This window comes from Neopsephotus bourkii, unplaced genomic scaffold (genome assembly GCF_033783945.1).
Source record: "Neopsephotus bourkii isolate Nb327-2 ecotype Australia unplaced genomic scaffold, CSIRO-AGI_Nbou_v1 NB_1792, whole genome shotgun sequence".
NCBI classification, from domain to species: domain Eukaryota; kingdom Metazoa; phylum Chordata; class Aves; order Psittaciformes; family Psittacidae; genus Neopsephotus; species Neopsephotus bourkii.
Window position 1 is genome coordinate 3889988 of NW_026902266.1, and position 22437 is coordinate 3912424.

Genomic DNA, 22437 nt, shown 5'->3' on the forward strand with positions numbered 1-22437 from the left:
TCACTCACCGGTTCGTCCACCCCGCCAGGCGGGATGCGCGTCCTGGAGAGCGGGGCGCGGAAGTTTAAAGCAGAGCAATAATATTGTTTATTTTTTCCTTCCAACGGAGAAAAATCAAGCAAGACGAGGCGCTCCCCCGCCGGGCTCACCTTCCCCCCGCCCTCCTCCCGCCGATCCGCTCCGCTCCGCTCCTCCTCGCCCAGCCCGGCCCGGCCCGGCCCCGCCGGGGGCTTCAGCCGCGAGTCGGCCCGGCGGCGAGGTGAAGTTTCCACCGCGGTGGCGGAGGCTCCCCCGGTGTGCCGCGCCCGCCCCGCATTGGCACGGGGCGCCGGGGCGCTGTGCCGCCGCCGCCGCGCCCGGACAATGTGCGTGCGGGGGGAGCGCAGCGCAGCGGAGCGGAGCGGGAGCGCGCCCCGCCGGCGGCCGCGGCACACACCCAGGACACACACCCCGCCTACCCGCCGCTCAACGGTCGCCCGCCGCCCCTGATAGGCGGCCCCCGCCGCCACCGCCCTCCGGGTGGGCCGCGCCGCTGTCAATCAGGCGCCACCGCCCGCCCGCCGCGGCCTGGCCGCGGGGCGGTCCCTGGGGCGGCGGCGGGTGGCTGTGAGGGGGGCGAGTGCCGGGCCGCCGCCTCGCCCGGGAGCGTGACCACCGGTCCGCGCCCCTTCTCCTAGGAACCGCGGCGATCTCGTTGGGCACCGTTGGGGCCGTGTCTGTGCTTCCCGCCCCGCCACCCTCTCACCCTTTCGGGGTGAGAGGAAGGCCTGGCGGCCGCTGCCCACCCAAGCCCTTCAGCCCGCCCTTCCCATGGCGGCAGGGGTGGTCTGCCCGTAGGAGTACCGACAGCTGCCGCGGCTTTCCCGGTAGCCAGCGGGCGGGCAGCAGGAGCTGCCCAGGCACGGCGTGTGGGGCGGGAGATCACCTCAACGGCCCGTTTGTCCCGGGGCCTGCGAGCCGCCGCTCGTCTGCCCCTGCCAGCCGCGGAACAGGGCTGCTGCCGTCGAAAGGGCACGGCCCTCCAGGTATCGCGGCAGGCAGAGCACCCGCCCTGCCGTCGCCCTACAGGCAAGGCCCCGGGGCCGCACGCTGGAGGTGCTGCCCTGAGGTGAGCTGCCGCTCTCGGCTCCCTCGGAGGCCTGGCAAACAGCATGTTTTGGGGGAAGAATACCAGAGGCTGCTGAAACGCAGTGTTTGTTACCAGTCACAGGCCCTGATAACCTTTAGGCTAAACCCAGCTCACAGGATGCTTTTAGCTGGCCTCTGGAAATGCCTAAGAAAATAGACAACTCCAAATTATCCAGGAGCGATTTAGGCCACAAAAAGAAAGACACCTGAATTGTCTCCGTGTAAGACAGCTGGGGTCCAATTAAGCTTAGCAGCAGAGCTATGTATCTTGTGAACAGCATTGCTCCAATTAACAGGCAAAGGTCCGAGTGCGGCAAGAGGGACTTCTCTGGTTGTATTTGGATCCCACAAGGAGCACCACTAAGTCAAACCTTGATGCGCTCAAGCTTCATTCCACTAATTCAGGTCTGTCAGCAGGGTACTTTCAGTCCTGTCACAGTACGCTTATGTTACCAGATGTTTTCTACCGTTAGGCTCCATGATTCCCCTGTTACTTTGAAAAGTGGATAGTGGATTGCGTAGTCACCTTGTTAGCCGGGAGTATGCAGAAGTGATCAAGCTTTGAATGCAGAATGGCACCAAATAAAGTATACATTTGTGGTACTGGAAAAGCACTGCTCACTCTGACGTACATTTCAAGCACACTGCCACAATTTATTGTTTATGTTAGAAACGCAGTAATCTGAAAATGGATCTAGAAACCATTGTTCTAGATACCACACTTCACACATAATAAAAAGAAAGCTCATGCCCTGCAGAGCTGTTAGCGAGTGTAGATTAGGCGAGTTCTAAAGATACGCGTTGAGAGAGTTGTGCAGGTTTTTTCAGGTCTCATAGACTTGCACAAACAAACCTGCCAGAGCACTTTCTGAAAGCCAGCATGCAAACAGGCAGGTCCAAACAAAAAGGCTGAAGCTTTAACCTACCTCAAAACCCTTGCATGCTTCTAACAAGCCCTCCTGATTCTGAACAGCCTCTCAGTTCTCCACAGATGCAAGAACCACAGCTTACAGAAACACAGCATCTATCCTGACCAAGCCAACAGCAGGAACTTTAGCACATAGAAAGGTGATGGGTTTCTTCATAGGCAAACACACGTATGCACAGCGCACCGCCTCTCTGTGCTACCTGTCTCGTCTTGTTTTAGCCGTTTCTGGCAAGTGGGCAGGGTACTGGATCATGCAGAAATCGTGCCTTTTGAAGCGCCTTGAAAGCAGGCATATATTTTTCAGTACGTAGGTGACCCTAAGAACTTATAAGGAAGCAATAATGTATATGTAGTGTAGTAGACACAGCTATGGGTGAACCTCAGTTTCATGCTTCTTGGGTTTCTCAGTGTCATACAAGAACCAAGAAACACAAGAAGATGCAGCTGAAACTGCCTCTTTCTTGCTCATTCTTCAGTGCCAGATCACATCAGGATATAACATACCTGAGGACTACTTGTTTGCAGGCTGCTGGAAGACAGAGGCAAAATCACATATTGGTGAGTCATGACCACACAATCATATAGGGGTGATGACACAAACTTGTGAAGACAGAATGATACAGCTCAAAGATGTCTTCTCCCCATTCTATTTTCAGATTAAAAAAAAAAACAAAATATAGAAGATACTCAGTTGTTGAAAAGCAGCATAGCTCCTTTGCTTTTGGCAAAGCTGGGCAGATTTGAACTTGCTGAGGTTATGTCCCATTCTATTTGTAAAAAAACAAACAAACAAAAAACCAACAACAACAAAAAACCAACAAAAAACAAACATTCTGCCTGGACAGATTCTTCCTTCCTTTCCCTAAACTTGAATTTAATTCTAGGAAAATGTCTAGCCTGTCTAAGGCCTCTGGAAGATGGAACTCTCTCTTTTAAACATGGGACATGCAGTGTCACAGCAACAGCAGTGCAAATGCCATCAGGAGAAGATGGTTCAGTCTACTGACTACTCTGCTATCTCATCCCATGGTGTCTCCAGCTGGACTGCCAACAAACTCCTTCAGCTACCCATCAGGCATCAGTGCAGCTCCTGTGATCTATGGCAAACCTCAAGACAGGCAAAGAGAAATGCACAGAGCTCTAGAAATCCTGCAGTGCTGCTAATTGTTGCAAGCCTTGCTTGACAGGAGAGGAAAGCTAGTCAAATACTGGGCCCACTGACATGCAGAGCATTACAAAGGACATGGAGAGAATCTCAGAAGATCCTTACTGCCACAGTAATACTGCCAAAATTTAATCTGCATCTGGTTTGAAAAGCTGTCCTGTCATTTCCATGCCTTGAGTTTCTCCTGATAGTCTTCACCAAACTGATCTAACTGTATGTAGCCTGCAGGTGGGAGGCCGTAACTTGTGGACATGCTTTTACCATCATGACTTTTTGTAACAACACTAAATTCACTCTAGAAAGGTATATTGCTGATTTTTGTACGTGCTGTGACCCAAAAAATAACTCCATGTTGGTATTCCCACTTTAACCTCTGCAAGAGGGAAGTCATAGACAAAGCATGGGCTTAGCTCTCCAGTGTGTGACATACGAAATTATGCCAAGAGCTTAGTTAGCAACAGAACTTGATAGTCAGCTCCAGATCAAGGCCATCCCCACTGTTTTTGAAGTGTTTAGAGTTATTTCTAATAGAAACAGCCAGGCAATGGCCAAGTTGCACTGTTCTTTCTTCCCCCCTTAAAAAAAAACAACCACCAAATAACAAAAACAAGCAAACAAAAAAAATGAAACAAACAAACCAACCAAAACAAGCAACTTTTAAGTATGCAGATTGCTTCCTGGTTCTTTCCATGGCTTTGAGTGATCCATGCACTCAGCCAGTCCATTTTCCTGGATGCATACATTTTCTGCTTAGCTGAAACTTTCTGGAATGTTTGGAAGAAAGACTGTATCACTGTGTTCTCTTTAACATTGTCTCTGAGAGCGTACTGAGAGAGGTCACATGAGGTTATTTTTTCTCCACAGCACCATGTTCTTCGTGATTTTTTTAATTTATTCCTCCTGCAAATACACCAGACTCAAGAAACCTGCAAGTACTTCTCCCATACTGAGGTGTTTTTCTTGCTCATCCCTCCCTGAGCTTACAGGATGCGTAGTGTCATGGCAGAAAGCGAGCAGATACTCAGCAGACTTCTTAAATGTTGGGTTTTCTAGAGGATGCAAATTGTTTCCTTTTAGTATTTGACAATGTAACACAAGTAACTTGCCATGGCAACCAGCTTATGAAACAGACAAAAAATTATAGTCACAAGGTACTTTGTTGCTATAGCAAGGAAAGAAGCTGAGACCTTACCGTTTTTGTTCACTGTTGGGCCATGCATCATCCAAGTAGCAGAACCTGTCAGCGGAAGTTTATGTTAGATTCAGTACAAGTCAGCTGCCTCGTGGGCCTGTCTGATACTTGGATCAAAACTGAAGTATAGTCAGAAGGAAACAAGGAAGTGTGCAGAAGAATTGAAACAAGGCTGGATTCTCAGAAGTACAAGGCCAAATCCATTTCCACACGAAGCTGATGCAACTCTGAAGATGCTAGTAAGGGATGAATGAATTTTTTCAGAAATTAAATTGACTTCCATCCTCTGACAGTCTCCATTCTCCTCCCTTGCCTCTTTTTCATTTTTTTGTTTGTTTGTTTTGGTGGTTTTTTTCAGCGGAATAACTGCAGATATGAGACTATTCTGGAATTACCTGGAACAGAGGGTTGAATAGGCTTGCAGTCTTCAAATGCATTCTCTTTACAGGGATGCTTCTGAGAAGGCAGACTTACTGCTATGCAGGTTACTTCTGTTAGTGAGTGAATTAAAAAATGGCAAAGGGAATTGTCTAAGGGCAGAGAGGGGAAACCCTTATAATTATCACTATGGGAAGAAAAAAAACTGAGCTTTGTTAGCTCAGAAGAGGACAATTTTGAAAACTGTTATATGTGCAAGTAGCCACAGAAGCCAGTGGAAATACCCTTTGCTTAAGACAGGCTTATTTGTAAATATGGAGTGCGTCTAGGTTATACACAAAATGTTTGCTTTACTCCCAAGCTGGAAAGGGTGCCTTATGTGGGACAGTCTTGAAAAACTGGAAGTTTCTTAATCTTTAGACTACTGATGTGAGCTACAAGAAACACATCTCCAACTGTGTGATGGAATGAAGTGTGTGCTCAACCTTTTTATTTTAGAAACACTCTTCCCCAATTTTCATTGTTGATACAGTAGTGTCAAGCTTGAGAAACAGTGGCCAGCTGCCTGGGGGCTTAACAAAATGTACAGGTAAAATTATTGTCTCATGGACAATCCGCTTTAGCTTCCTGGTGAGGCTGTAGAGGAAATACTGCTGGATCACAAACCCCAACAATAGCATGACTCAGAAAGCAGCCTTTGAGAGAAGCTCTTAATGTATTGGGTAAACCTATGTGGAAATGCAAGGCTGGAATATACTCCTGACAATGAGGTGTTATACTGCAAGTGACTGACTATAAAAAGACTATGGGGGAAATCTGAGTCTTCTGCAACACAAAGAAATTATGAGATAAACTAAAGTAATCTCAAAGAAACTATGATAAAACTATCCAACACTATAATTTAACACAGTCTTCTAGAGACTGGGAAAAGTCTGTGGGCTAATCCTTACTTCCAGTCGCACCAAGAGAGACAGCCACAAGAGACATTGCAGCTGTGAAATTTTGTAGATGTGTACCGTCATCCCAAGGGCCTGGAACTCTCAGAGATACTTAAGATTTGGCAGCTTAAGTCCAGCTGAGAGACCACACAGAGGAAAAGGGAAGACCCATCACTCCAAGTTTCAAAAGGCTTTTTAAGATGGACAGTAACTGAGAGATCTCTTGCAGTAATCAGCTAGCAAAACAAACCCCTGAATTAACTAATCAACACTCAATCAGTAAGGGGGTGAGGGGTGGGGTGGGGGAATCTTCCTCTGTATCATCTCTAAAACATCACTTTGTTTCAGATGACCCAACCAGTGAGTGGGACCACTTTGTTTTTAGTCCCCAGAATAATGGCATTAAGATTGGATTAAGTTCTACTAAATAGAATGCTCAGGCTTCTTTAAACACATTGCACATTAGACACATTGCAGAAGATTCTGAGTGGGTGGAGCAAACTCATCAGGCTTGGAGGGTTGTCTGATGGAGGACAGAATCTTCTCATCATGGATTTCTTTCTCAAAATAAGCAGGGAAACCAGGCAGTGCCTTGTCAGATGCCTGGCCCATGCTCCACCAGAGCTAGAGAAAGGAAAGATTCATGTTGACTGAAATTAATTCTGCTACCAGTTGGATTTGATCAATTATGCAGTGAAAATAGAAGCTTGCAGAGATGAGATGCTCTGGAATCACAGAAGGGAAAGACTTTGTAATCAGAGCTTGGAAGTGGAAGGAGGTCTGTGTTCCACAATTTAAAAATACAGACAACTGCTGATTTCTTTTTTCTACTAAAACAAAACCCGACCCAAACACACACACACAAATGACGTAATTCAAAGACTGGTCATTTCCACTGAGTCATCCTCCTTGTAGAGACACAATAGGAATGAACAACAATCACATCTCCTATACTACTGATATGCAGTAATAAGTAATGTGAAGCCCTCACCTGAGTGGATGGTGGGATGTTTGGACTTCAGATTTTGCTGGGTGGTGGAAGACATAAGACACAGGTTACAACTCTGACGCAGTATTTATGAGCAGTGTTGCTTTCTACAGTTGCCTGCTAATTTCAGTGTGATATGAAGCACACTGCCCTCTACAGAAAGCGTCCTGTTTATTCCTATGGGTGTTTGCATAAGTCCCCAACAAATGTCCTTTCCTCCTTTTCCCCAGGAGTTATGGCTGATCAGGTGGTGACTCTAGAGCCTGAGTTGCTTAGATATGACACTGATTCTTTCATGAAATGCCCTCACCTGACCAAGAGTGGCTATGGTTGGTAAGGTCCTGTGCCTTCTTCCACTCTCTGCTGAGCCTGCCAATGTAGGTCAGCAAGGGTCAGATAGGGTGGGAGGTCTAGTAATGCAGAAATCTGCAAGTTGGGAGCCACATTGATTTTCCTGGCAGAGTTTTGCTGGCATATGTACAGGAGCTTTTGTTACCTGTCAGCTTGAATTGAATGTCAATCATTTCCTTGGAGCCTGATCCTCACATCACTGCACTCTGAGAGGTTTATGCCTTTGTCTTCATACAGCGGTAACTCAGGTCTTTAGAAGTTGAAAGCCTTATTCTTTCTTAACAATCCTTTGTGATATTTAGGTCCTGTGTGATTTTCATTTTCAAACTGTACAGAAAAGTTTGAACACTTTTCAGCTCGTGTGCTACCAGTTTCTTAATGGTACAGTTTGGATCACTTACTGTGCTCTGGGTTATCTGTCACTTTTGCTGACAGGAGCCAGTATTCCAGGAGTGGAAACCAGATGAGTTGCTAAGGGATGTCTTGCACTCTGTGTCATTTTTGCAGTCACTGATGTGTAACAGATTTATCTGTGTAGTTCAAGGCCCTTCTGTACCAGATGACCTTGTACTGAAATCTCAGACCATCCCACGTGTTCTCCTGGGGGAGACACTAAGGTTATTCCTATTCTTTTTAAAAGAATCTTCTTACTTCTTCATCAGCTAATGCAGATTTTCTTCTCCTCAACATCAAAGAACAATTGCCAACTACATCTGTTTCTCGCAGAAATTTCAAAGCAGTGTTGCGCAGCGTGACTCAGGCATGCACACATGGTAGAACTAGATCAAATTAAAGACAGTTAAAGTACTGGTTTCTTTTCCTTTGATTGCTTTTTAATATACTGGCTGCACATTGTCTTTATCCCTGCCACGCAGCCCTCCTTCTCATCCTCACAATTAAGCTACTGAGCCTTTTCTGCTGTCAAGTTCTTCACTAAATTCCAGTTTTCCTTCTTCTGTAAGGAGCTGCCCTGAACCTCGGTTCCCATCTTTACAATCAAGTAAAGCTGATGCAAAGCAGCACTACTACTCTGTAGACTGAAAGATCTTTAATAAAGAACTTTCCCACGCTGAAGCTATAAAGTAGACCCCCAGTGTAATTTTTAGTCTGCAATTCAGTCATTCTCTTTCTTCTGCTGCCTCTTTGTCAGGGAAGGTGAAGACTGGTGTGTATTTCTAGGTAACTTTTCAGGCTTGTGTTCATGAGCTCAACAGTGATATAAGTGTGTGTGGACACACAAATCAGTCAGATCTGTCTGATGGCTTTCAGGGGGCCAACGCTAAACGTTTCTAAAGTCAGATGTCCTGCAAGATTCCTAAATTAAGATGCCCAAATCAGCATGTTGCAAATTTCTTCTCTGGCCTCAGACTTTTGACTTTGCCTTTTCCGCTTCCAGTCAGCAAACTTCAGTTAGGGAAATACTGAAACTAACATACCACAACACTGATCAGAAACGTTACATGAATCCAAATGATTGATGGAATATCAGCCATTGATTATGAAAACATGAGTAAGCTAATGCTAATCTACAGATGTATTAGCAGTGAATGATTTCCCAGTCCTCATTAGCAATATGCTTTGATGAGGGCAGAAAGCGCTAGCCGTAGTTTCCCTTCAGTAAGCTGTTTAATCATAAGAGCTTACTGGCAGTGGGATTTGGGAGACTTACATGATCACAAAGTGAATTAAAACAATACCTTCCCTCTAGCTTCTCTGGGATAGTACACAGGAGAGAATGGTCTCCGAGCTGCTCTCTTCCTCCGTTTAAGTGGCACTGGCATTCTCCAGTGAGGACTAGGCAGGAAGCTGCTTCCTCCTTAGTCAAGATCTTCCTCATTTTCAGAAGCACACTTATACCAGCTCTCCTGCAATGATCAGCACATGCCAGTGAACTTGCTATAGCATGTTCAGGAGCACATTCTCGCTGGTTTCCTGAGGTCTCATCCCAAGCTTACTGCAGATACAGGGAAGATTCATGGACTTCTTCAGCAGCCTTTGGACTGCTCTGTGGAGGCAAAAATACAACAGCGATAGATACATGGGTGAGAGGACTTTACCACCATATTTCACCCTGAAAAGATGGTGAAAGAGATTCTGCAGCCCAACCCTGTGCTTCCCAGAGCAGTAAAATCAACATGAATCCTACTTAGTAAGTAATTCAAAATTACATTCTGGTTTGTGAATCATCTGCACCTCAGTCTTTCTGAAGATCTTAGGTAATGTCTTAGGTAATGAGACAAGAACAGTGCAGCTTCTGTGGTCATCTCTACCTGCTCACAGGGCTGCCAGCCTGCTGTGGCCCTGATTTCCAGCTGCTCTTTTAAAATGCACTCTGCCACTGAGCAGTTTGCCTCTAGAGATCTCAGACATGAAGTAATCCTCCTAGCTTTTCCAGAAAAAAAGCTGACTAACATTAAACCTGTTTTACAGGTAGGTAGGCTGAGCTCCAGTCTGCTTGAGATCACAAAGGGTTATTTTGGGGCTGACACATTCCTGCAGCAGGGATGACCTCCTAGGAAGAATATTAACCTCTTTCCTTAAAGGAAAAGAGTGCCCAGGCAGAGGAGAGGGCTGGCCACACGGACTCTGTTTACATGCATGCTTTGCACATGACTACAAAGCAAATAAACCTCACTGGCTACGTGGCTTTGAATCCAGGTGTCCCTCAGATGAAGACGCAAGCGTAGGGTGAGCCCAAACACCATGCTTGGCCCTTTGGCTGAGCCATCTGGCAGGTGGGAATGTAAAACTTGCTGATTGCTTTATGCCTGAGTCACCTCCTTTAGCGTTTGTTATTGCCTAGCACGTTAGCATGCTGCCTGCTGGATAATAAATGACTTCATTCGCTGCGGCAGTGAGGACACTATTAAAAATTAACCCTGGCAAATGGTCCTGCATATTTCCTTTTTTTTTCAGTAAAAGCCAGACAAGGGGGAAGAGAGGAATGCTGTTGAAATCTGATTAGCAGAAAAAGCAAGTTGTGAGTTTAAGTAATGGGGATGGTTCAGGCTTCAGTTTAATCACTGCAGTTGTTGGCAATCAATGATCAAAATTCAGAGGGATTAAGGCACTTGGTAAAGTTAAAAGCAATGCAAGTAAAGAAGACTCAAAAGGCCTATTGCAGAGAAGGTCAAAGAGTAGGATATATGGGGAATTACTATTCTGACATGTAACGTATGACCAGTTTGCAGAAAAAAATGGATTTATCACATGCATGTTATTACCACATGTAAGGAATTTGGTCCACAGCTGAAAAACTCTTCAGTTTTGGTTCATGTATTGCACCCTTTTCTCACAGTATCACACTTGCAACCATACTGTATCTATAGCAGCATGAAGAGTATATTTACAGAAGTGAAGGGTTTGCATTAAATATCTGAGGGAATAAATCAGCTGACAGACAGATCCTTCATTTTCTTGGCTTCTCTTGCCTCCAGCACCCACACAGTATCCATTAAATTGTCTCGAGTCAAACCCTCACAGGCTGCATTTGAAACTTGGGCAAGGAGCCAGGCAGGCTTAGACAGCAGAGACTTTTCTGTCCACACACACTTCCCACCATCTGTATGCTGCAGTCCAGAGCAGGGGAGCTCAGCTTTAGGCTCAACAAAAAAATCTCTCTTACTCCCTTTGCATCACTCCAAGAGAGGGATTTGATCTGAAGCCTGCTGACAGCCACATTAATGATCATGTTGTTGACACAAAAATTGCACCTTGTTCTGAGACATCATTCAGCTGGCTTTGGCACAGCAGTGAGCAGCACACCCTATCCTGAGCCCACAGTTCCTCAGGTCTGTCCCAGACCCTTGAGTAGCTCCATCTGTAGATGTCTGATACCCGTAGATAATCTAGATGGTAATATAAGCTGTGATGCCAGGTGCAGTGTCAGTGCAAGCAGATCTATCCTCTGGCTGGCATGCTTTTCTCCAGAAGCATATCATAGCTGAACTGAGGGTATGACGGCATCCGTCAAAGGGCCATGCTGAGGTCTGCATGCTAGTACTGAATCACCTGCACATCTCCATGTGGCACAGGTATTTTAAAATGTTGGGCTTAAGCAGACATGCTGCAGCAGGGAAGATCATAAAAAGTTCCTGCGTAAACAGTGTACAGATTTGCTGGCTGAAAGGTACTCAGGTGTTGCTATGTCCAAGTTGGAGATGTTTCTTACTCTAAAGATCTTTCCTTCTCTTTGGCATTTCAGGGACTGTGATTGAAATATTCCTCAGTTTAATTCCTGTGTTTCATTTTTTTCCTCTCCTTTATCTCTCTATCCAGACAGAGCTTTGTCATTAACCCTAGTCCCTGGCTATCTTGATCAGACACCCAAGCCCCTAAGCACAAAATCCCTCCTGCTCCCTGGTCATGCCCATCACATCAAAGGGAAGTGCACCTCCAGAACAAGCAGCCCTGTTTCCCATGTATGTGGGACTTGGCCATGCACCAGGCCACACAGCAGGAAGTATTCCAAACTTATCAGCAGGTTAGGGTGATCCCAGGGAGCTTTGTTTCTCAGCATCTAACATATTTGCCTAATGTCTTGGTTAAAAAAGGGGCATATCGGAAAGCCATGCTTGCAAGTGCTAGGATACTCCCTGAGCATTTCCTAGATAGCTGCTCTATAAATGACGAGGAAGCAATTCAAGCATGTGACCACAAACAAGAAGGTGTGTGGTATGGTAGGGAACTGCCCTTGCTGGGATATTCACTCTGTGACAAATGGGGTTTCACTCTATGTTTTAAGATCCTGTACTCATTGCATGCAGCAGGCAACAGTTTCACTGAACTCTTGCTGCAGCCAAGCATGATGCTGGAACAGAGATTCTATTTTAATGATCACTGACTGGGAGTTATCACAACTGTTGTGAGTCAACACAACAACATTTTATAAATATGGTCTTTCTGGAGGTGGTAGTTTTGGAAAGCCCAATATCTTCAAGTTTGTTTGGCACTTCTTTGTAGGCTAGATGGTGGATGTGATCTGAAATCACTTCCTTTAACTGTAGTAGGTTTGGGATCACACTCAAACGGTGTGGTTATCTATGTATATATTTATTTCCCTTAAGTCTTTATATTTCACTTGCCAGGTTGCCAAGGGCTAGATGTGTTGTGAAGCAAGTATCTTGAAGGAGAAAGAAGTTTCGTATGCAAACATCTGTAGGCATACGTCCAGCAGCTCAATTCACTAGAAAAGAAAGAGTAAACTGCACCTGGAAAATCTGCCTTTCACAAACCAGGAGCTAGCCAGTAAACACTGCATACATAGTTGAATGCTGCACACTAGTGTTTCCACTGGCTTTTAAAGAGAATGAGAAGGAAATGTGTTTTTAACACTAATTTAACTTGTACCCTGATCTACTACTGCAGAGAGCAATAACTGATAATTTAGAAATTAGCCATCTGCAAGTGTTTGGTGCACAAGATTACTGCCAATGGTCTGTTAATGAATGTCCCTGTGTTAGCACATCTGCAACATGGCAAAGGGAGTAACCAGTGTAGGACAGGACAGAAGAGGCTTGTGTGCACTCCAAGGAAGACAGGTTCTGGCAGTGATAATGTGTTGGGAGTTGTTGCAGGGGAAACAGATTTAACCACACTGCTTGGTAGGATTTTATACATACATTGGCCTTCACTACAAAACAGCAAGACCCAAACACTGCGCAGAGTTGTGCTAGTGTAATGCTAATGCAATGCATTAACTTCTGCTTGTCTCATTGCAGCAATATTTTTGAATGCATTGTCTGCATCTCATCATACTAGAAAAGGCCAAATCTGGCATTAGCTTTTCCCCCTTTATGTTTTCCAAAAATTCAGATCCAGATTGAAACAGAGATTGTCAAAGGTCCATCTCCACTGCTAACAGTGGTGGGCAAGTCTGGAACTGCAAGGTCTTTGCTGAGACTGTAGGAAGTGAATGGAGAAGAGCCACAGTACTACAGAAGCACCGTGACTCCTCCAGGTAACAGTAGTTTGTGGTCATCATTCTGTATTTCTGTCTTCCGCTGAAGGGATTTGCTCAGTCAAATGCAGACCACTCAGCTCAGGCACCAGGAGTTTCTATTAAAACACTATAAAGGTTTAACCCAGGGTCTCTTCTAAGATGTTTCAAAGAAAGAGGATACTTGGATGGAGTGTTTAACCAGAAGTGCAAGCATGCAGCGATAAAGTGCAGGTTTTCATGGCCAAAGAGGTGTCCTCCTAGCACGGCCGAGTCCCATGTAGTATACAACATGCTGTGTTCACTGCCATGTGCCGTCACCAGCCAGTGGGGCTGCTGACAGATCCAGCCTTGAAAACAAATTGTCAAGCAAGGTGTTTGAGGTAGGTGTAAGATTTGTGTGGACAACCATGTGTTTTATTGTTTTCAGTACTCTGAAACACTTCTTAAGCATCTGCCTTGGTCTCACTCAGCATGCTGAGCTAGGTAAATGAGCTGAATTTTACTGAAAATGCAAGTGTATAAAAAGTACAGAAGCATACCAATAATCCATGTTCTCTCATCACTAATCTAACTTAGCTGCTGAAACAGCAAAGTACATAGTCCTTTTTCTAAGCACACATTATGCAAAATCAGAGCCAGAGTTGTAAGGAGAGAATTTGGAAATCAGGTCTCTCCTGTCATTTTGAGGACAGGGAAATATCCTTTCCTGTCTATGAGGAGAGGATTCTTTCTAGTAGTCTACAGGAAGTTACACACAATGACCCAAATGCAGACAAATCACAAGGCTTTCCAAAGAGGGTACCCATGGAAAAGGCAATTTGTGCCTCTTGAATTCTAGGGAAAATCCAAGTACAGGATAGTGGTTTGTTGCATCATTTTTCATTCCTGGGTAATATCTGCTAGACTAGAATCCAGGCTACACACAGCAGAAGCAGATGTGTAGGGTCAAGGGTTTCCTTTCACATAGCAGGTATGACCATTTTTGTCTTTGCTCAGTTCATTCACTGATGCTGAGCCAGAAGCAGGTACAAATCACCTCATAGGCCATGAAGCTGAAACACTACCAGGAGCACTGGGAATGGGCAAGGCACTTCAAGCAAAAGAAGCACTTTGACTCTTACCATGTTAGGACAGAGAGCCACGTCTTATAAGCTATAGATGCTGGTCCTAAGATTACATAGGTGTGTATGGGGGTGCACAGAGTATGCAGTGCTTGTTCCAGTCTGCAGAACTTCCTGACCCCTCATCTACATGCTGATCTCCTCCCTCCACTACTGCAGACTGTGCCTCAGACACTTTATTTCCTCTCCTGTGTGACATGGATTTATGAAGGACTTTGCCAGAGCTGTTGTCTATAGCATGGCTCTCAGTGGTGCTATTGCTGTGATGGCTGAAAGCCTTGGTGTACATGAGTTGCATTCAGAGTAAACTTTGAACTTACATGTGCAAAGTGCGTGCGAAGTATTGTGTAAGGCATGCAAACTAGTGCTTTGTCCTGATTAATTTTTTTTAAAGTCCTGATTTCTCCACTGTTTCATACATGGATGGGAAGTGAATATAAATCAACACCTTTCTGATTTGGCAGTTTTCATGGTTTAAGCCCAGCCAGTAACTCAGAACCATGCAGCTGCTTGCTAATGCCCCCCCTTCTCCCTCCCCCCCACTCCCGGAGAGATGGGGAGGAGAATTGAAATTGTCCATGGATTGAGGTAAGAACAGTCTGGTAACAAAGGTATAACACAAAATTATTACTGTTACCACCAATAGTAATAATGATAAGGGCAATAACAAGGGAAGAGAATACAACCACTCACCACCCGCCGACTGATACCCTGCCCGACCGAGCAGTGATCTAGCCCTTCTGGGTAACTGCCCCCAGTTTTACATTCTGGGCATGACGTGCTGTGGTATGGAATACCTCTTTGGCTAGTTTGGGTCAGGTGTCCTGTCTCTGCTTTCTCCTGGCTTCCCCTCCTCCCTGGCAGAGCATGAGACTCACAGTCCTTGGTCAGAGTAAACATTACTGAGCACCAACTAAAAACATCAGTGTTATTGGTGTTGTTCCCAGGCTGAAATTCAAAACCACAGCACTGCACCAGGTACTAACAAGGAGAAAAATGACTGCTACTGCTGAACCCAGGACAGTAGCATTTTGTGGTGGCTTTGCATTGGCATAAAAAGCAAGTGCACATTGTAAGGCTGCTGGTTCCCCTGCCTGAAGACAGCTAGATGAATCGCACAACTAATGCTTGCTCGGCAAAACAGACCTAAAAGCACAGTGAAGCCACAGGTTTCTTTACACTGCAAAGAACCACTGATGCTCCTGAAAAACAGTGGTGAAATGGTCATTGACCTTAATTCCTTTCCAACATCAATTAATTTTTCTCTTAGTTTGATATTGAAAACACAGTTGTAACTCAATCATTGACTGTAGAATTCAACCCAGAAGAAATACAAGGACCATCAACAACGTGGACCAGGTGTGAATTATGAAGAGTATCAGCAAGAAGCCTTCTGTATCCCAAGGGCATTAATCCTGCAGCCAATGCTATTCCTTTTATATTTTTCTTTTAAGCCTGCCATTTTTAAGCCCCCTCAGCAGACTTTTTCTTGCTGAGGATTTCTACCACAGCAAGCACTAATGCCCCTAAAATGAAGATTGCCCTAAAACTGAATGAAATCTCTATCTCTGGTACTACAGTTATAACGATGTTGAGTTTTGTACTTACTAGTTCTTTTAATAAAAATGACCATCTGACAGCTGTAGGGCAGCTTTAGACTTGTCCCATACACTGGGACAGGGTGCCGTACCTTGGAAGAGCAGATGTGCACAGTTATCACCCCTTATCTTTCCAAACCCAGGAAAGAGTTTGAAAAGAAACTGAGAAAGGTTAGATGGCCTTGAAGAGAGACACAAACCAATCATCTTTATTTATATACACAGGCATTTCAAGTCACAATTGAGTCATCTTTGTGTCAGGAATGATACAAACAAGGGACTGCAAACATGTTTTTCTGGTTCTCAGTATTTTTTTTCAGATAAGAAAGTTTTTGTTCCCTTTTTTTCCCTGTAAAAATGGAGAGAAATCCTACATTTTAAAATGAATTTATTTATCCATTTATTTACAACTCTTCATTAAAATTAAAGAAGAATTAGGCAATGAACCCCTCTGGAATTAGGAAATCCTGTCTCGGTGGCTCAGATATTAATACAGTACACTGTCTCATGATCATGTCTTCCATCCTGATCAATTATCTGTACTGCACTGTTATGCAGCCACTTCTGGGTAGAATCCCTTTGTCATGAACCTGCCTTTTTAAAGCATTAGTACAAAGGAAAGAAAGAACCCTCAGGTGTACCATCTACACTGGGTATTTCTTGAAAGTAAGTGGCATTCCACCAGAGTTCTTTCCTCCCAGCAGAGCTAAATCATGGCTTAAGCTAATGAGATATCCCAATACAATTGAAGCCTGCCTTAAGCTTACCTTTCTTTACCATGGGAAGGTGCCATTTGCTGTTTTTATTGCCTTCTTGTACCTCCACAATGTACCCCAAAACTCCACCAAGACAAGGAGAGGGTTTGTTTTCTTTGAGTGAGCATGCAGCAGTGAGAGAAGACAGGCTCTGTCACTCAGAAACTAGCTCAGGACTGCTGTCAGACATCACACATAATTTCTGTATGACTTAGGTGACTTCAGTAGTTTGGTTTACTTGTTCACAGAAGCAAGGACAAAGAAAAATGATGGCTCATATTTCAGTGTGGGTTAAAATACTCTGTAAAAACTGTTAGCAGAAGTCTTTCTAGGTCTAGTTCAGCTTGAAAAGATACAGCTTTGTACAAAATGCCGTATGTTGCCTGATAAAGATGTCCTTTTACATTGCAGCTTATGAATTCACATAAGCCAGTGAAAATGAAATGCTTGGATTCAGTGGCTCAGAAAAGACACTTCTTGTTAACTGGATCTTCTCATTGCCCTTTCTTCTCATGCCAGGTGCAGTGACAGCAAAATAAATTTTATCCACAGACTCCTGTCAACCTCTGGATCTTTGGATCAGTTCTTACTTCCTCTTGGCCTCATTCATTGCTTCTGAGGATGAAGTGCTACACACCTGCCATGGTTGAAACTGTTCTTATATCATCTTCCGAATGCAGAGACTTCAAGCATATGAAATTGTGAGGTTAATGCCATAGTCAAGGCTTCAACCAAAGCTGTTACTGCAGACCTGAGCTGATTTTTTTTGAGAAAGCCATGGTAGTTGCTAGTTCTTAACAGATAGAGGAATTGTCAACGTTAGTGTTCTGCTTATCAAGCAATACAAGATGTGAGTTTTCCAGCAGAGTAGCAGTCTGGATGGGGGTGGCAGTACCATAGGATGAATTCCTCACTTCATCTCAGATTAGTTTTGATTTTTCTGTATTTGTATAAAATGGAGATAAATATCCTTGCTTTGTATTTTCTACTTGGAATTATAAGTTTCTGGAAGCACGTCTGTCCTGGGTTCAGCAGTAGCAGTCATTTTTTCTCCTTCTTAGGATTTACGGCCTGGGCTTAAACCATGACGTCTTTTACCACGCATTCATGTATTCATCTAGTAGGGTTAGCTGTATTGAAACCTTTTTGTGTAAAGATTAAGAATCACTGAAAATCAAAACCAAGTGGGGCAAGCCTGAAGATCATCTTGATCATCATCTGGATGTACAACTAAAATAATTCCTGTTCCTCTGCTTTCAATAGAGAAAAACACTGTGGCAGTGTTATTGTGTTGGATGTGTTAAATGGCTAATGAAAACTGCACAGAAATAAACGTTATCCAAGGAAAGCAAAGTTTCAGGATTTTAATACACTTCACTTGGCAAATGAGTAATTTCTGCGTTGCTGTGCTGAAAGAACAAAATTGTCACATTTGTGATGATGCTACAGAAATAAAGGACTAAAAGTGCATGCCAGTTCTGAAGAAATTGAGAGGTAAGAAAGAGGAGATGTAGACTAACACACATTCATGAGTCTAACCCCTAACTGCACGCAACATTTTAGAACAAATTTTGACTGCGAGCAGAATTAAAGACATGGGAAAATGTGTCAAGAGTCTACCAAAAGGGTATTATAGCTACCTCTGGTAGGAGGACGAATCTTACCAGATAATGAAAAATATACAACTAGCTTTTGACTTTAGGACAGCCTTCAGTACTGTGTCCCAAAGGAGATTGATAGTTCTGCTGGAAAAGGGATTCTGACTAGACAAAAATGCGATTACAGGGCTGGCTAACGGGGACTGTCAGACTGCATACTGCAAAGGGAACTGCCAGGCTGAAAGACAGTTTGTAGTCAGGGTTCTTTTGGACAATACTCATCTTAGTTTCAGTTAGTGCCATTTGGAAAAGACAGAACCACACTAATGACATTTGCTAATGATTAAGGGGAATTATCAGAGAAAGACGGGAAGAAGGGGTTGGTGTAATAGGAATTGAATAGAACGTAGTGGTACACAATGAAGGGTCATGTGCTTACAAAACCTTTTTAGTACAGTGGGGACTTCCATTCCACTTGCATTTGCACCTGGGGAGGACAAAGAAAAAGAGGAACCCTATCTTAATAGTCTATGAGCCACTAATTTGATGTGACCTTCATAATGTGACTCAGGATATACCAGACATTTACAGTACAGAAAGGAGAGTGTTTATTCCACTGCACAAGACATCTGGAGTAAATTATATAAAGAAAAAAATTGAATGATAAAAAGAATTGTGAGCCTGTCCTTACTGACAGGAGATTTTGAGCTTGGCTTGTATTACTTAGCAAAATAAATGTCAAGAGGAGATGACAGTGGGCCCTATAAATACATCAGGAATGCAAACATCAGAGGGTAAGAATTATTTTAAGATGAAAAATAATTTGGCAAAAGAGCAAGTATGTACGACTTGTCAATAAATAATTTTGGCCTATAAATTAGGCAGTGTGTAATCTTCAGAGAGAGGCTTTCAGAACAAAGAGGAAGAGACTGAAAGGTATCTAAATGTGTCTGATGTGATTACCTGCAATAGCAGAAAACTGGTTCCTCTGATCAGAAAGCCCCTTCTGGTCCTGCATTTCTAGGTTGTAGCACAATGGAGTTTCTATATGTTAATAATGCAAGTGGCAACAGCAATGAGCTATTAATCAATAGTATTAATCAGGATAACTGGATGTTGTTTGTGACGGGATCAAACCAGGAGGACAGACAAATCACTTACTTGTAAGATAAAAACCCAAAGGAAAACATTTCCATCCAGGCTTGGGTTGTGGAGAAATTTACCCCAATTCCTATTCATTTTGGTAGTAGCAATGTAATTAATCAAGATTAACCTGTTTTGTGGAGTTTCTGTGATGGTGAGATCAGAATCAGGTCCAATATCTATGACTAGGTCCAGGGACTGAGCTGTCAATATTAAGATTTAAAATATTTAAACATTTCTTATAAAAACTGAAACATGAATTTTGTCTCCTATAAAGCTTCATGAATGTACAATGTGATTCCTGGATAGAGATCACATCAGCTCCACAGTTATTAATTTACAGGTTTCTCACTGACCTTAGCTCAGCTCTGGGAATGGTGCCAGCACAATTACAGTAACTCTGAGCAGGGCAAACTTAAAGCTCCTCTATCTACCCTGAAGCTGTGCCAGATCTTTCTCTTGCTCAATAATGGGAAGATGCATTTCTTCTTTGTTTGGTTTCAGACAGTTCAGGATAGGTTGGCCATAACAAGATTATTTCCAGTAAAAGAAGGGAAAGAAGTAGACTACCACGGAAATGGGTACACCCACGATACACCTACTCTGTGCATAACCTTTGGGAAGTGTGTCCCAGGAAGAGGTGTGGAGGAAAACTGAGTCAAGGTGACTTGAGATAATTGCCTGGAAGATAAATGGCAGAGTCTGGAATAAAATTCAGTGTTGTTTTCACTGAATCCCGTTACCTTCCTGGAGCACGTCAAGGCCCATTGCCTTCCTTCCTGTGAAGATGGGCAGCTGGACTGCAGTGACACCAGGTGGAGCTGAGTGAGCTCATCACCTTGGAAAATGAGGCCCCTGGTGATTATCTCTGATGTTAATTGAGCGTCAGACCCTGCAAGCGGGGAGTGAACACATTTCCTGATCTATGGTCTAAGACAGCATTTTCCAAACCGCAGGATAAATTTAATGTTGCTGCAGAGGAAATGCTGATGCAATACACCAGCAGCTGCTACTCTCCATAGTCCTTGCAAAGGTACAGTATATATGGGAAGTGTGAGAGGGTAAGTGCATGCAAATAGGGCATTTAAAACCCCAACCTCTTCTACATGGCAAGCAGGACTCCGTGTCTTCCCTCCAGGCCTCCAGTCTTCCTGTCCCCAAGAGAAGCACTGCTAAGGACTACTCCCAAGAAAACACTGGGTACCATCCTGACAGTAAACCTGTGAAAAAGCAGGCTTTTCATGTGGGAAAACCAAGGATGTGATCACATTTCCTATGTGCTCAATTTATGAATCCTACATCTAAAGTGTGCAAATGTGGATTCCTCCTAAGTGTGAGTGAGAATGGCAAGAGCAATGTTCAAATATATTGTGGTAAGTCTAAAAGATCAGGTAATGCATGTGTTCAAATAGGCAAATCTAATTTATGAACAGATGAATCTGGATGATTGAATTAACCTGTTTTAATGGATTACTGCCTCTCAGTGGAGCTGTGAAAACTAACTGCATTGTGCTTTAGTCCTTTGCTTTTTAAAACAGATCATCTTAAGGGAAAGCAAACGTGTTTGGTTTAGACAGTGGAAAGTCTATTAATGTGGTCAATTAAGATGGCTCTGCATGGTAACTCATTAAACAGGATAAGGTTAATCCTGTGCGCTAGCCTGTCTGTGCCCTGGGTATGCATTTGGCACTGGTAGCTCTATGTGATTTTCTGCTGCCCAAGAAAATTCCCCCCACAAATCAGTGAGCATCCTTTATTTGTATCGAGGTTGAATATTGAAAAAGGAATATGATGACGCCATGGCAATCTCCAACCAGGAAATGGTGAACGGGGAAAGAACAGTGAATTGTCATTCATGGAGCTGGACTAGAGCTGTATTCTTGCACCAAAAGAGCTGTCTGATCATGACACCAACAGAAGTTGAACCACATCATAGTCTTTCGACCACTCTGGTCTGGAACTTTAATCTGTTTCTCATTTTTAAAAAATGCAAAACCATTTGGTGAAGCCAGCCTTGTTATACACTACAGGTTGTATTTTCCAGTCGTCAACACGCCACAGGAGTGTGGAGTCACCTTTCTGTACACTGGTTAATTATTCGTCAGCCCACACAGAACGTTTCAGATGCCTTCAACTCCCCTCCAACTGCCACCCCAACACCTTCATCTGTATGGTCACTTGACACCCAGATCCTGCTGGCTTTCCCGTCCCGTTCCTGTCCTCACTGCCGTACCCACCCGTGCTCTTCCCACTCGGCTGGTGACATTCCCACTCTTCCCCCTACAGCCACCGCCCTACGCTCCTTCCAGGCAGGGAGTGGGGTGGGTGGGCGGAGCATCGGAGTGGTAGGCGAGGCCTCGGGGAGGCGGGCTGGGTCTCGGGGGCTGTAGGCGGGGCCTCATGACGATGGGCGGGGCTTGCTTCGGTGGGCGGGGCCAGGTGAGACGACGTGCTAGAGCTCCGCCGCGGCAGCGGTTGCCGGGTGACGGTTGGTCTCAGTGTGCCCCGGCCGCCCTGGCCCGGCTGGTAGGTAGGTAAGTGCCGGCCTCCCCGTGCCACCAGCAGTCAGCCCCGTGCAGAGGGGTCGTGCTTCTCGGGGCTGGGGTGGAGGGACAGCCTGGAGGTGGCTTTGTGCGTGTGGTAGGGACTGGCTGAGGGGTGGTTTCCCTTTTGTTGCCCAGTGTTTGCACACGTATGTTTAAGGGCCTTTAAGAAAGGCTTTTGTGGTGAGTGACCATGCTGAGTGATGTGGTACGCATCCAGTGCGTCCCAGGGCTTGAAGGCCCCGAGAGTGTGAGTAGGTGGAAAGCACCTGAGGGTCTCTGTTTATGTTGTCACTGGTATTGGCAATGAATGATAGGTTTAACAGTGCGTTTAGATTTTGTGCATTGGTATAGCTCGGAGGAGGAAAGTGCTGATGAATAAATAGTCCCGGGACATTGCAAGCTGTAGAAGCATCCCTGGGTATTTCATGTTGAGGGAATGTGGCCTTTGCATTCTCTGTCTTGGCGTTAACCTTGAGAATTGCTGTGCACCTGTAGGTCTGACTTCTCAAGGGGTTGATAAGCAGATATGTCTGCTTATGGGCAATTAAATTTGTTCATTTAGTTGTACTCTCCTGTCAATGGAAGAGAGAACAGGCTCACGGTCTGGGATTCTATCAGCCTGTTCTTACACAGCTCAGGGGACCTGATCCTATATAAAAGCAGAATT

General features: G+C 44.5%; 1 protein-coding gene and 3 long non-coding RNA genes across 6 annotated transcripts in view; 2 read left to right on the top strand and 2 right to left on the bottom strand.

Annotated features, from left to right (window-relative positions):
- Window positions 1-444, bottom strand: part of HRAS (HRas proto-oncogene, GTPase) — a 41245-nt gene extending 40801 nt beyond the window's left edge. Inside the window, exon 1 of one of the 2 annotated variants that reach the window (XM_061380204.1) lies at window positions 9-444. The gene's annotated coding sequence lies outside the window, so the exon portion shown is untranslated. The remainder of the gene's footprint in view (window positions 1-8) is intronic. The other variant, XM_061380203.1, reaches the window with a different exon arrangement.
- A 442-nt stretch (window positions 445-886) lies between these two features.
- On the top strand, window positions 887-11544 carry LOC133226563 (uncharacterized). Of its 2 annotated transcripts, XR_009729558.1 has the most exons (6): window positions 887-1025; window positions 2110-2196; window positions 2465-2618; window positions 6951-7050; window positions 9985-10045; window positions 11351-11544. It is a non-coding gene; the product is annotated as an uncharacterized LOC133226563 (long non-coding RNA). The 2 variants fall into 2 exon arrangements; XR_009729559.1 differs by lacking the exon at window positions 2110-2196.
- A 616-nt stretch (window positions 11545-12160) lies between these two features.
- LOC133226548 (uncharacterized) lies at window positions 12161-17953 on the top strand. Its single transcript, XR_009729546.1, has 2 exons — window positions 12161-12315; window positions 17003-17953. It is a non-coding gene; the product is annotated as an uncharacterized LOC133226548 (long non-coding RNA).
- On the bottom strand, window positions 17172-19749 carry LOC133226547 (uncharacterized). The gene is made up of 3 exons (XR_009729545.1): window positions 19045-19749; window positions 17755-18568; window positions 17172-17310 (listed from the first exon to the last, which is right to left on the bottom strand). It is a non-coding gene; the product is annotated as an uncharacterized LOC133226547 (long non-coding RNA).
- Window positions 19750-22437: the final 2688 nt, after the last annotated feature.